This window comes from Hyla sarda, chromosome 2, assembly GCF_029499605.1.
Source record: "Hyla sarda isolate aHylSar1 chromosome 2, aHylSar1.hap1, whole genome shotgun sequence".
NCBI classification, from domain to species: domain Eukaryota; kingdom Metazoa; phylum Chordata; class Amphibia; order Anura; family Hylidae; genus Hyla; species Hyla sarda.
The window spans coordinates 341,771,944-341,785,218 of NC_079190.1; the positions used below are offsets into that span (position 1 = coordinate 341,771,944).

Below are 13,275 nucleotides of genomic sequence, written 5' to 3' on the forward strand. Positions count from 1 at the left end.
CTCAAACTCGGAACTTTAGAAAATGATCTCAGCTTCAGTTAAAAGGTTAAACCGTATAGGTGGGAAAAATCTGAAAATCCTAATTGTTAGGGCTATACTTTCAGGGATCATTTCTAAAGTCTTTGAAGGGAGAAATGTGGCTGAAAGAGTCCAAGCTCACTATCCACAATGATGAGATTTAGAGCTTTTTTCTGAGCACGAAAGCGGTTGACAACATTGCAGTTTTGCAATGGTTGTCTGCTTTTGATGACTGTGTTCTTCTTTTTTTCAAAAGAAGTAATAGAAGAAAGTTCTTTCAGAGTGGTGAGTGTAGTATGTAACACCAAGTTATGTTAAATTATAGTGTTAAACCATGCGTTTCAATTCTCTACAGTGTTACTTGCTCTCTCTTCTTTTTTTAATCTACAGTTCACCATATAATAAACTTAAGAAAGTTTTGTATTTTCGAGCCAAAGCTCACGAGGCTGCTATAAAGTTTTTTTTTATTACAAAAGTATCAAAACTCAGGTAACATATGCCCTGAGTCCGGTTTTTTGATTGTAGGAAAGAGATGTTGTGGCATGACAAATATTTTATACTTTTTTTATGTTGAGATTTTCTTTAGTAAGGCTGGGTTAACATCTGGAATAGTTGAACTCAGCCTAGATCTCGACGCAACTGATGACAACATGTACTCTATCATACTCATGTTTAAAGGATTTCCATATAAACCTTCAACATACTTTGAAAAACTATTTTGTTTTTACTGACATTTGACACAACCTTTTTGTTTCACAACTCAAACTCGGAACTTTTGAAAAGGATCTCGGCTTCAGTTAAAAGGTTAAACCGTATAGGTGGGAAAAATCTGAAAATCCTAATTGTTAGGGCTATACTTTCAGGGATCATTTCTAAAGTCTTTGAAGGGAGAAATGTGGCTGAAAGAGTCCAAGCTCACTATCAACAATGATGAGATTTAGATCTTTCTTCTGAGCATGAAAGTGGTTGACAACATTGCAGTTTTGCAATGGTTGTCTGCTTTTGATGACTGTGTTCTTCTTTTTTTCAAAAGAAGTAATAGAAGAAAGTTCTTTCAGAGTGGTGAGTGTAGTATGTAACACCAAGTTATGTTAAATTAAAGTGTTAAACCATGTGTTTCAATTCTCTACTGTGTTATTTGCTCGATCTTCTTTTTTAATCTACAGTTAACCATATAATAAACTTAAGAAAGTTTTGTATTTTTGAGCCAAAGCTCAGGAGGCTGCTATAAAGTTTTTTTTAGTACAAAGGTATCAAAACTCAGGTAACATATGCCCTGAGTCCGGTTTTTTGATTGTAGGAAAGAGATGTTGTGGCATGACAAATATTTTATACTTTTTTATGTTGAGATTTTCTTTAGTAAGGCTGGGTTAACATCTGGAATAGTTGAACTCAGCCTAGATCTCGACGCAACTGATGACAACATGTACTCTATCATACTCATGTTTAAAGGATTTCATTGATTTCCATATAAACCTTCAACATACTTTGAAAAACTATTTTGTTTTTACTGACATTTGACACAACCTTTTTGTTTCACAACGCAAACTCGGAACTTTTGAAAATGATCTCAGCTTCAGTTAAAAGGTTAAACCGTATAGGTGCAAAAAATCTGAAAATCCTAATTGTTAGGGCTATACTTTCAGGGATCATTTCTAAAGTCTTTGAAGGGAGAAATGTGGCTGAAAGAGTCCAAGCTCACTATCCACAATGATGAGATTTAAAGCTTTCTTCTGAGCATGAAAGCGGTTGACAACATTGCAGTTTTGCAATGGTTGTCTGCTTTTGATGACTGTGTTCTTCTTTTTTTCAAAAGAAGTAATAGAAGAAAGTTCTTTCAGAGTGGTGAGTGTAGTATGTAACACCAAGTTATGTTAAATTATAGTGTTAAACCATGCGTTTCAATTCTCTACTGTGTTACTTGCTCTCTCTTCTTTTTTTAATCTACAGTTAACCATATAATAAACTTAAGAAAGTTTTGTATTTTCGAGCCAAAGCTCACGAGGCTGCTATAAAGTTTTTTTTATTACAAAAGTATCAAAACTCAGGTAACATATGCCCTGAGTCCGGTTTTAAGATTGTAGGAAAGAGATGTTGTGGCATGACAAATATTTTATACTTTTTTATGTTGAGATTTTCTTTAGTAAGGCTGGGTTAACATCTGGAATAGTTGAACTCAGCCTAGATCTCGACGCAACTGATGACAACATGTACTCTATCATACTCATGTTTAAAGGATTTCCATATAAACCTTCACATCCTTTGAAAAACTATTTTGTTTTTACTGACATTTGACACAACCTTTTTGTTTCACAACTCAAACTCGGAACTTTAGAAAATGTTCTCAGCTTCAGTTAAAAGGTTAAACCGTATAGGTGGGAAAAATCTGAAAATCCTAATTGTTAGGGCTATATTTTCAGGGATCATGTCTAAAGTCTTTGAAGGAAAAAATGTGGCTGAAAGAGTCCAAGCTAACTATCCACAATGATGAGATTTAGAGCTTTCTTCTGAGCATGAAAGCGGTTGACAACATTGCAGTTTTACAATGGTTGGCTGCTTTTGATGACTGTGTTCTTCTTTTTTTCAAAAGAAGTAATAGAAGAAAGTTCTTTCAGAGTGGTGAGTGTAGTATGTAACACCAAGTTATGTTAAATTAAACTGTTAAACCATGCATTTCAATTCTCTACAGTGTTACTTGCTTTATCTTCTTTTTTAATCTACAGTTAACCATATAATAAACTTAAGAAAGTTTTGTATTTTCGAGCCAAAGCTCACGAGGCTGCTATAAAGTTTTTTTTATTACAAAAGTATCAAAACTCAGGTAACATATGCCCTGAGTCCAATTTTTTGATTGTAGGAAAGAGATGTTGTGGCATGACAAATATTTTATACTTTTTTTATGTTGAGATTTTCTTTAGTAAGGCTGGGTTAACATCTGGAATAGTTGAACTCAGCCTAGATCTCGACGCAACTGATGACAACATGTACTCTATCATACTCATGTTTAAAGGATTTCCATATAAACCTTCAACATACTTTGAAAAACTATTTTGTTTTTACTGACATTTGATATAACCTTTTTGTTTCACAACTCAAACTCGGAACTTTAGAAAATGATCTCAGCTTCAGTTAAAAGGTTAAACCGTATAGGTGGGAAAAATCTGAAAATCCTAATTGTTAGGGCTATACTTTCAGGGATCATTTCTAAAGTCTTTGAAGGGAGAAATGTGGCTGAAAGAGTCCAAGCTCACTATCCACAATGATGAGATTTAGAGCTTTCTTCTGAGCATGAAAGCGGTTGACAACATTGCAGTTTTGCAATGGTTGTCTGCTTTTGATGACTGTGTTCTTCTTTTTTTCAAAAGAAGTAATAGAAGAAAGTTCTTTCAGAGTGGTGAGTGTAGTATGTAACACCAAGTTATGTTAAATTATAGTGTTAAACCATGCGTTTCAATTCTCTACAGTGTTACTTGCTCTCTCTTCTTTTTTTAATCTACAGTTAACCATATAATAAACTTAAGAAAGTTTTGTATTTTCGAGCCAAAGCTCACGAGGCTGCTATAAAGTTTTTTTTATTACAAAAGTATCAAAACTCAGGTAACATATGCCCTGAGTCCGGTTTTTTGATTGTAGGAAAGAGATGTTGTGGCATGACAAATATTTTATACTTTTTTTATGTTGAGATTTTCTTTAGTAAGGCTGGGTTAACATCTGGAATAGTTGAACTCAGCCTAGATCTCGACGCAACTGATGACAACATGTACTCTATCATACTCATGTTTAAAGGATTTCCATATAAACCTTCACATACTTTGAAAAACTATTTTGTTTTTACTGACATTTGACACAACCTTTTTGTTTCACAACTCAAACTCGGAACTTTAGAAAATGCTCTCGGCTTCAGTTAAAAGGTTAAACCGTATAGGTGGGAAAAATCTGAAATTCCTAATTGTTAGGGCTATACTTTCAGGGATCATTTCTAAAGTCTTTGAAGGGAGAAATGTGGCTGAAAGAGTTCAAGCTCACTATCCACAATGATGAGATTTAGAGCTTTCTTCTGAGCATGAAAGCGGTTGACAACATTGCAGTTTTGCAATGGTTGTCTGCTTTTGATGACTGTGTTCTTCTTTTTTTCAAAAGAAGTAATAGAAGAAAGTTCTTTCGGAGTGGTGAGTGTAGTATGTAACACCAAGTTATGTTAAATTAAAGTGTTAAACCATGCATTTCAATTCTCTACAGTGTTACTTGCTCTATCTTCTTTTTTAATCTACAGTTAACCATATAATAAACTTAAGAAAGTTTTGTATTTTTGAGCCAAAGCTCAGGAGGCTGCTATAAAGTTTTTTTTATTACAAAAGTATCAAAATTCAGGTAACATATGCCCTGAATCCGGTTTTTTGATTGTAGGAAAGAGATGTTGTGGCATGACAAATATTTTATACTTTTTTATGTTGAGATTTTCTTTAGTAAGGCTGGGTTAACATCTGGAATAGTTGAACTCAGCCTAGATCTCGACGCAACTGATGACAACATGTACTCTATCATACTCATGTTTAAAGGATTTCATTGATTTCCATATAAACCTTCAACATACTTTGAAAAACTATTTTGTTTTTACTGACATTTGACACAACCTTTTTGTTTCACAACTCAAACTCGGAACTTTTGAAAATGATCTCAGCTTCAGTTAAAAGGTTAAACCGTATAGGTGGGAAAAATCTGAAAATCCTAATTGTTAGGGCTATACTTTCAGGGATCATTTCTAAAGTCTTTGAAGGGAGAAATGTGGCTGAAAGAGTCCAAGCTCACTATCCACAATGATGAGATTTAGAGCTTTCTTCTGAGCATGAAAGTGGTTGACAACATTGCAGTTTTGCAATGGTTGTCTGCTTTTGATGACTGTGTTCTTCTTTTTTTCAAAAGAAGTAATAGAAGAAAGTTCTTTCAGAGTGGTGAGTGTAGTATGTAACACCAAGTTATATTAAATTAAAGTGTTAAACCATGCATTTCAATTCTCTACAGTGTTACTTGCTCTATCTTCTTTTTTAATCTACAGTTAACCATATAATAAACTTAAGAAAGTTTTGTATTTTTGAGCCAAAGCTCAGGAGGCTGCTATAAAGTTTTTTTTAGTACAAAAGTATCAAAACTCAGGTAACATATGCCCTGAATCCGGTTTTTTGATTGTAGGAAAGAGATGTTGTGGCATGACAAATATTTTATACTTTTTTATGTTGAGATTTTCTTTAGTAAGGCTGGGTTAACATCTGGAATAGTTGAACTCAGCCTAGATCTCGACGCAACTGATGACAACATGTACTCTATCATACTCATGTTTAAAGGATTTCATTGATTTCCATATAAACCTTCAACATACTTTGAAAAACTATTTTGTTTTTACTGACATTTGACACAACCTTTTTGTTTCACAACTCAAACTCGGAACTTTTGAAAATTATCTCAGCTTCAGTTAAAAGGTTAAACCGTATAGGTGGGAAAAATCTGAAAATCCTAATTGTTAGGGCTATACTTTCAGGGATCATTTCTAAAGTCTTTGAAGGGAGAAATGTGGCGGAAAGAGACCAAGCTCACCATCCACAATGATGAGATTTAGAGCTTTCTTCTGAGCATGAAAGCGGTTGACAACATTGCAGTTTAGCAATGGTTGTCTGCTTTTGATGACTGTGTTCTTCTTTTTTTCAAAAGAAATAATAGAAGAAAGTTCTTTCAGAGTGGTGAGTGTAGTATGTAACACCAAGTTATGTTAAATTAAAGTGTTAAACCATGTGTTTCAATTCTCTACAGTGTTACTTGCTCTGTCTTCTTTTTTTAATCTACAGTTAACCATATAATAAACTTAAGAAAGTTTTGTATTTTTGAGCCAAAGCTCAGGAGGCTGCTATAAAGTTTTTTTTTAGTACAAAGGTATCAAAACTCAGGTAACATATGCCCTGAGTCCGGTTTTTTGATTGTAGGAAAGAGATGTTGTGGCATGACAAATATTTTATACTTTTTTTATGTTGAGATATTCTTTAGTAAGGCTGGGTTAACATCTGGAATAGTTGAACTCAGCCTAGATCTCGACGCAACTGATGACAACATGTACTCTATCATACTCATGTTTAAAGGATTTCATTGATTTCCATATAAACCTTCAACATACTTTTAAAAACTATTTTGTTTTTACTGACATTTGACACAACCTTTTTGTTTCACAACTCAAACTCGGAACTTTTGAAAAGGATCTCGGCTTCAGTTAAAAGGTTAAACAGTATAGGTGGGAAAAATCTGAAATTCCTAATTGTTAGGGCTATACTTTGAGACATCATTTCTAAAGTCTTTGAAGGGAGAAATGTGGCTGAAAGTGTCCAAGCTCACTATCCACAATGATGAGATTTAGAGCTTTCTTCTGAGCATGAAAGCGGTTGACAACATTGCAGTTTTGCAATGGTTGTCTGTTTTTGATGACTGTGTTCTTCTTTTTTTCAAAAGAAGTAATAGAAGAAAGTTCTTTCAGAGTGGTGAGTGTAGTATGTAACACCAAGTTATGTTAAATTAAAGTGTTAAACCATGCATTTCAATTCTCTACAGTGTTACTTGCTTTATCTTCTTTTTTAATCTACAGTTAACCATATAATAAACTTAAGAAAGTTTTGTATTTTTGAGCTAAAGCTCACGAGGCTGCTATAAATTTTTTTTGTACAAAAGTATCAAAACTCAGGTAACATATGCCCTGTGTCCGGTTTTATGATTGTAGGAAAGAGATGTTGTGGCATGACAAATATTTTATACTTTTTTATGTTGAGATTTTCTTTAGTAAGGCTGGGTTAACATCTGGAATAGTTGAACTCAGCCTAGATCTCGACGCAACTGATGACAACATGTACTCTATCATACTCATGTTTGAAGGATTTCCATATAAACCTTCAACATACTTTGAAAAACTATTTTGTTTTTACTGACATTTGACACAACCTTTTTGTTTCACAACTCAAACTCGGAACTTTTGAAAATGATCTCAGCTTTAGTTAAAAGGTTAAACCGTATAGGTGTGAATAATCTGAAAATCCTAATTGTTAGGGCTATACTTTCAGGGATCATTTCTAAAGTCTTTGAAGGGAGAAATGTGGCTGAAAGAGTCCAAGCTCACTATCCACAATGATGAGATTTAGAGCTTTCTTCTGAGCATGAAAGCGTTTGACAACATTGCATTTTTGCAATGGTTGTCTGCTTTTGATGACTGTGTTCTTCTTTTTTTCAAAAGAAGTAATAGAAGAAAGTTCTTTCAGAGTGGTGAGTGTAGTATGAAACACCAAGTTATGTTAAATTAAAGTGTTAAACCATTTGTTTCAATTCTCTACTGTGTTACTTGCTCTATCTTCTTATTTTAATCTACAGTTAACCATATAATAAACTTAAGAAAGTTTTGTATTTTTGAACCAAAGCTCAGGAGGCTGCTATAAAGTTTTTTTTAGTACAAAAGTGTCAAAACTCAGGTAACATATGCCCTGAGTCCGGTTTTTTGATTGTAGGAAAGAGATGTTGTGGCATGACAAATATTTTATACTTTTTTATGTTGAGATTTTCTTTAGTAAGGCTGGGTTAACATCTGGAATAGTTGAACTCAGCCTAGATCTCGACGCAACTGATGACAACATGTACTCTATCATACTCATGTTTAAAGGATTTCATTGATTTCCATATAAACCTTCAACATACTTTTAAAAACTATTTTGTTTTTACTGACATTTGACACAACCTTTTTGTTTCACAACTCAAACTCGGAACTTTTGAAAATTATCTCAGCTTCAGTTAAAAGGTTAAACCGTATAGGTGGGAAAAATCTGAAAATCCTAATTGTTAGGGCTATACTTTCAGGGATCATTTCTAAAGTCTTTGAAGGGAGAAATGTGGCTGAAAGAGTCCAAGCTCACCATCCACAATGATGAGATCTAGAGCTTTCTTCTGAGCATGAAAGCGGTTGACAACATTGCAGTTTAGCAATGGTTGTCTGCTTTTGATGACTGTGTTCTTCTTTTTTTCAAAAGAAATAATAGAAGAAAGTTCTTTCAGAGTGGTGAGTGTAGTATGTAACACCAAGTTATGTTAAATTAAAGTGTTAAACCATGTGTTTCAATTCTCTACTGTGTTACTTGCTCTATCTTCTTATTTTAATCTACAGTTAACCATATAATAAACTTAAGAAAGTTTTGTATTTTTGAACCAAAGCTCAGGAGGCTGCTATAAAGTTTTTTTTAGTACAAAAGTGTCAAAACTCAGGTAACATATGCCCTGAGTCCGTTTTTTTGATTGTAGGAAAGAGATGTTGTGGCATGACAAATATTTTATACTTTTTTATGTTGAGATTTTCTTTAGTAAGGCTGGGTTAACATCTGGAATAGTTGAACTCAGCCTAGATCTCGACGCAACTGATGACAACATGTACTCTATCATACTCATGTTTAAAGGATTTCATTGATTTCCATATAAACCTTCAACATACTTTGAAAAACTATTTTGTTTTTACTGACATTTGACACAACCTTTTTGTTTCACAACTCAAACTCGGAACTTTTGAAAATTATCTCAGCTTCAGTTAAAAGGTTAAACCGTATAGGTGGGAAAAATCTGAAAATCCTAATTGTTAGGGCTATACTTTCAGGGATCATTTCTAAAGTCTTTGAAGGGAGAAATGTGGCTGAAAGAGACCAAGCTCACCATCCACAATGATGAAATTTAGAGCTTTCTTCTGAGCATGAAAGCGGTTGACAACATTGCAGTTTAGCAATGGTTGTCTGCTTTTGATGACTGTGTTCTTCTTTTTTTCAAAAGAAATAATAGAAGAAAGTTCTTTCAGAGTGGTGAGTGTAGTATGTAACACCAAGTTATGTTAAATTAAAGTGTTAAACCATGTGTTTCAATTCTCTACAGTGTTACTTGCTCTGTCTTCTTTTTTTAATCTACAGTTAACCATATAATAAACTTAAGAAAGTTTTGTATTTTTGAGCCAAAGCTCAGGAGGCTGCTATAAAGTTTTTTTTAGTACAAAGGTATCAAAACTCAGGTAACATATGCCCTGAGTCCGGTTTTTTGATTGTAGGAAAGAGATGTTGTGGCATGACAAATATTTTATACTTTTATTATGTTGAGATATTCTTTAGTAAGGCTGGGTTAACATCTGGAATAGTTGAACTCAGCCTAGATCTCGACGCAACTGATGACAACATGTACTCTATCATACTCATGTTTAAAGGATTTCATTGATTTCCATATAAACCTTCAACATACTTTGAAAAACTATTTTGTTTTTACTGACATTTGACACAACCTTTTTGTTTCACAACTCAAACTCTGAACTTTTGAAAAGGATCTCGGCTTCAGTTAAAAGGTTAAACAGTATAGGTGGGAAAAATCTGAAATTCCTAATTGTTAGGGCTATACTTTCAGAGATCATTTCTAAAGTCTTTGAAGGGAGAAATGTGTCTGAAAGTGTCCAATCTCACTATCCACAATGATGAGATTTAGAGCTTTCTTCTGAGCATGAAAGCGGTTGACAACATTGCAGTTTTGCAATGGTTGTCTGTTTTTGATGACTGTGTTCTTCTTTTTTTCAAAAGAAGTAATAGAAGAAAGTTCTTTCAGAGTGGTGAGTGTAGTATGTAACACCAAGTTATGTTAAATTAAAGTGTTAAACCATGCATTTCAATTCTCTACAGTGTTACTTGCTTTATCTTCTTTTTTAATCTACAGTTAACCATATAATAAACTTAAGAAAGTTTTGTATTTTTGAGCTAAAGCTCACGAGGCTGCTATAAATTTTTTTTGTACAAAAGTATCAAAACTCAGGTAACATATGCCCTGTGTCCGGTTTTATGATTGTAGGAAAGAGATGTTGTGGCATGACAAATATTTTATACTTTTTTATGTTGAGATTTTCTTTAGTAAGGCTGGGTTAACATCTGGAATAGTTGAACTCAGCCTAGATCTCGACGCAACTGATGACAACATGTACTCTATCATACTCATGTTTGAAGGATTTCCATATAAACCTTCAACATACTTTGAAAAACTATTTTGTTTTTACTGACATTTGACACAACCTTTTTGTTTCACAACTCAAACTCGGAACTTTTGAAAATGATCTCAGCTTTAGTTAAAAGGTTAAACCGTATAGGTGTGAAAAATCTGAAAATCCTAATTGTTAGGGCTATACTTTCAGGGATCATTTCTAAAGTCTTTGAAGGGAGAAATGTGGCTGAAAGAGTCCAAGCTCACTATCCACAATGATGAGATTTAGAGCTTTCTTCTGAGCATGAAAGCGTTTGACAACATTGCATTTTTGCAATGGTTGTCTGCTTTTGATGACTGTGTTCTTCTTTTTTTCAAAAGAAGTAATAGAAGAAAGTTCTTTCAGAGTGGTGAGTGTAGTATGTAACACCAAGTTATGTTAAATTAAAGTGTTAAACCATTTGTTTCAATTCTCTACTGTGTTACTTGCTCTATCTTCTTATTTTAATCTACAGTTAACCATATAATAAACTTAAGAAAGTTTTGTATTTTTGAACCAAAGCTCAGGAGGCTGCTATAAAGTTTTTTTTAGTACAAAAGTGTCAAAACTCAGGTAACATATGCCCTGAGTCCGGTTTTTTGATTGTAGGAAAGAGATGTTGTGGCATGACAAATATTTTATACTTTTTTATGTTGAGATTTTCTTTAGTAAGGCTGGGTTAACATCTGGAATAGTTGAACTCAGCCTAGATCTCGACGCAACTGATGACAACATGTACTCTATCATACTCATGTTTAAAGGATTTCATTGATTTCCATATAAACCTTCAACATACTTTTAAAAACTATTTTGTTTTTACTGACATTTGACACAACCTTTTTGTTTCACAACTCAAACTCGGAACTTTTGAAAATTATCTCAGCTTCAGTTAAAAGGTTAAACCGTATAGGTGGGAAAAATCTGAAAATCCTAATTGTTAGGGCTATATTTTCAGGGATCATTTCTAAAGTCTTTGAAGGGAGAAATGTGGCTGAAAGAGTCCAAGCTCACTATCCACAATGATGAGATTTAGAGCTTTCTTCTGAGCATGAAAGCGTTTGACAACATTGCATTTTTGCAATGGTTGTCTGCTTTTGATGACTGTGTTCTTCTTTTTTTCAAAAGAAGTAATAGAAGAAAGTTCTTTCAGAGTGGTGAGTGTAGTATGTAACACCAAGTTATGTTAAATTAAAGTGTTAAACCATTTGTTTCAATTCTCTACTGTGTTACTTGCTCTATCTTCTTATTTTAATCTACAGTTAACCATATAATAAACTTAAGAAAGTTTTGTATTTTTGAACCAAAGCTCAGGAGGCTGCTATAAAGTTTTTTTTAGTACAAAAGTGTCAAAACTCAGGTAACATATGCCCTGAGTCCGGTTTTTTGATTGTAGGAAAGAGATGTTGTGGCATGACAAATATTTTATACTTTTTTATGTTGAGATTTTCTTTAGTAAGGCTGGGTTAACATCTGGAATAGTTGAACTCAGCCTAGATCTCGACGCAACTGATGACAACATGTACTCTATCATACTCATGTTTAAAGGATTTCCATATAAACCTTCACATCCTTTGAAAAACTATTTTGTTTTTACTGACATTTGACACAACCTTTTTGTTTCACAACTCAAACTCGGAACTTTAGAAAATGTTCTCAGCTTCAGTTAAAAGGTTAAACCGTATAGGTGGGAAAAATCTGAAAATCCTAATTGTTAGGGCTATATTTTCAGGGATCATTTCTAAAGTCTTTGAAGGAAGAAATGTGGCTGAAAGAGTCCAAGCTCACTATGCACAATGATGAGATTTAGAGCTTTCTTCTGAGCATGAAAGCGGTTGACAACATTGCAGTTTTACAATGGTTGGCTGCTTTTGATGACTGTGTTCTTCTTTTTTTCAAAAGAAGTAATAGAAGAAAGTTCTTTCAGAGTGGTGAGTGTAGTATGTAACACCAAGTTATGTTAAATTAAACTGTTAAACCATACATTTCAATTCTCTACAGTGTTACTTGCTTTATCTTCTTTTTTAATCTACAGTTAACCATATAATAAACTTAAGAAAGTTTTGTATTTTCGAGCCAAAGCTCACGAGGCTGCTATAAAGTTTTTTTTATTACAAAAGTATCAAAACTCAGGTAACATATGCCCTGAGTCCAATTTTTTGATTGTAGGAAAGAGATGTTGTGGCATGACAAATATTTTATACTTTTTTTATGTTGAGATTTTCTTTAGTAAGGCTGGGTTAACATCTGGAATAGTTGAACTCAGCCTAGATCTCGACGCAACTGATGACAACATGTACTCTATCATACTCATGTTTAAAGGATTTCCATATAAACCTTCAACATACTTTGAAAAACTATTTTGTTTTTACTGACATTTGACACAACCTTTTTGTTTCACAACTCAAACTCGGAACTTTTGAAAATGATCTCAGCTTCAGTTAAAAGGTTAAACCGTATAGGTGGGAAAAATCTGAAAATCCTAATTGTTAGGGCTATACTTTCAGGGATCATTTCTAAAGTCTTTGAAGGGAGAAATGTGGCTGAAAGAGTCCAAGCTCACTATCCACAATGATGAGATTTAGAGCTTTCTTCTGAGCATGAAAGCGGTTGACAACATTGCAGTTTTACAATGGTTGGCTGCTTTTGATGACTGTGTTCTTCTTTTTTTCAAAAGAAGTAATAGAAGAAAGTTCTTTCAGATTGGTGAGTGTAGTATGTAACACCAAGTTATGTTAAATTAAAGTGTTAAACCATGTGTTTCAATTCTCTACTGTGTTACTTGCTCTATCTTCTTATTTTAATCTACAGTTAACCATATAATAAACTTAAGAAAGTTTTGTATTTTTGAACCAAAGCTCAGGAGGCTGCTATAAAGTTTTTTTTAGTACAAAAGTGTCAAAACTCAGGTAACATATGCCCTGAGTCCGTTTTTTTGATTGTAGGAAAGAGATGTTGTGGCATGACAAATATTTTATACTTTTTTATGTTGAGATTTTCTTTAGTAAGGCTGGGTTAACATCTGGAATAGTTGAACTCAGCCTAGATCTCGACGCAACTGATGACAACATGTACTCTATCATACTCATGTTTAAAGGATTTCATTGATTTCCATATAAACCTTCAACATACTTTGAAAAACTATTTTGTTTTTACTGACATTTGACACAACCTTTTTGTTTCACAACTCAAACTCGGAACTTTTGAAAATT

At 33.5% G+C, this 13,275-nt stretch overlaps 17 non-coding genes across 17 annotated transcripts; all 17 read left to right on the forward strand.

Annotated features, from left to right (window-relative positions):
• Positions 1-88: 88 nt before the first annotated feature.
• LOC130358934 (small nucleolar RNA U3) lies at positions 89-305 on the forward strand. The gene has a single exon (XR_008889723.1). It is a non-coding gene; the product is annotated as a small nucleolar RNA U3 (small nucleolar RNA).
• A 560-nt stretch (positions 306-865) lies between these two features.
• LOC130359209 (small nucleolar RNA U3) lies at positions 866-1,082 on the forward strand. Its single transcript, XR_008889968.1, has one exon. It is a non-coding gene; the product is annotated as a small nucleolar RNA U3 (small nucleolar RNA).
• A 566-nt stretch (positions 1,083-1,648) lies between these two features.
• On the forward strand, positions 1,649-1,865 carry LOC130358978 (small nucleolar RNA U3). The gene has a single exon (XR_008889761.1). It is a non-coding gene; the product is annotated as a small nucleolar RNA U3 (small nucleolar RNA).
• A 557-nt stretch (positions 1,866-2,422) lies between these two features.
• On the forward strand, positions 2,423-2,639 carry LOC130359355 (small nucleolar RNA U3). The gene has a single exon (XR_008890099.1). It is a non-coding gene; the product is annotated as a small nucleolar RNA U3 (small nucleolar RNA).
• Positions 2,640-3,197: 558 nt separating this feature from the next.
• On the forward strand, positions 3,198-3,414 carry LOC130360100 (small nucleolar RNA U3). The gene has a single exon (XR_008890580.1). It is a non-coding gene; the product is annotated as a small nucleolar RNA U3 (small nucleolar RNA).
• A 558-nt stretch (positions 3,415-3,972) lies between these two features.
• LOC130360148 (small nucleolar RNA U3) lies at positions 3,973-4,189 on the forward strand. Its single transcript, XR_008890623.1, has one exon. It is a non-coding gene; the product is annotated as a small nucleolar RNA U3 (small nucleolar RNA).
• A 566-nt stretch (positions 4,190-4,755) lies between these two features.
• LOC130360079 (small nucleolar RNA U3) lies at positions 4,756-4,972 on the forward strand. The gene has a single exon (XR_008890561.1). It is a non-coding gene; the product is annotated as a small nucleolar RNA U3 (small nucleolar RNA).
• Positions 4,973-5,538: 566 nt separating this feature from the next.
• LOC130359024 (small nucleolar RNA U3) lies at positions 5,539-5,755 on the forward strand. Its single transcript, XR_008889803.1, has one exon. It is a non-coding gene; the product is annotated as a small nucleolar RNA U3 (small nucleolar RNA).
• Positions 5,756-6,324: 569 nt separating this feature from the next.
• LOC130359277 (small nucleolar RNA U3) lies at positions 6,325-6,541 on the forward strand. The gene has a single exon (XR_008890028.1). It is a non-coding gene; the product is annotated as a small nucleolar RNA U3 (small nucleolar RNA).
• A 555-nt stretch (positions 6,542-7,096) lies between these two features.
• On the forward strand, positions 7,097-7,313 carry LOC130358901 (small nucleolar RNA U3). Its single transcript, XR_008889694.1, has one exon. It is a non-coding gene; the product is annotated as a small nucleolar RNA U3 (small nucleolar RNA).
• Positions 7,314-7,880: 567 nt separating this feature from the next.
• On the forward strand, positions 7,881-8,097 carry LOC130358945 (small nucleolar RNA U3). Its single transcript, XR_008889733.1, has one exon. It is a non-coding gene; the product is annotated as a small nucleolar RNA U3 (small nucleolar RNA).
• Positions 8,098-8,664: 567 nt separating this feature from the next.
• Positions 8,665-8,881, forward strand: LOC130359030 (small nucleolar RNA U3). Its single transcript, XR_008889809.1, has one exon. It is a non-coding gene; the product is annotated as a small nucleolar RNA U3 (small nucleolar RNA).
• Positions 8,882-9,449: 568 nt separating this feature from the next.
• Positions 9,450-9,666, forward strand: LOC130358950 (small nucleolar RNA U3). Its single transcript, XR_008889738.1, has one exon. It is a non-coding gene; the product is annotated as a small nucleolar RNA U3 (small nucleolar RNA).
• A 555-nt stretch (positions 9,667-10,221) lies between these two features.
• LOC130358902 (small nucleolar RNA U3) lies at positions 10,222-10,438 on the forward strand. The gene has a single exon (XR_008889695.1). It is a non-coding gene; the product is annotated as a small nucleolar RNA U3 (small nucleolar RNA).
• Positions 10,439-11,005: 567 nt separating this feature from the next.
• On the forward strand, positions 11,006-11,222 carry LOC130359180 (small nucleolar RNA U3). The gene has a single exon (XR_008889943.1). It is a non-coding gene; the product is annotated as a small nucleolar RNA U3 (small nucleolar RNA).
• Positions 11,223-11,779: 557 nt separating this feature from the next.
• On the forward strand, positions 11,780-11,996 carry LOC130359362 (small nucleolar RNA U3). Its single transcript, XR_008890103.1, has one exon. It is a non-coding gene; the product is annotated as a small nucleolar RNA U3 (small nucleolar RNA).
• A 558-nt stretch (positions 11,997-12,554) lies between these two features.
• On the forward strand, positions 12,555-12,771 carry LOC130359278 (small nucleolar RNA U3). Its single transcript, XR_008890029.1, has one exon. It is a non-coding gene; the product is annotated as a small nucleolar RNA U3 (small nucleolar RNA).
• Positions 12,772-13,275: the final 504 nt, after the last annotated feature.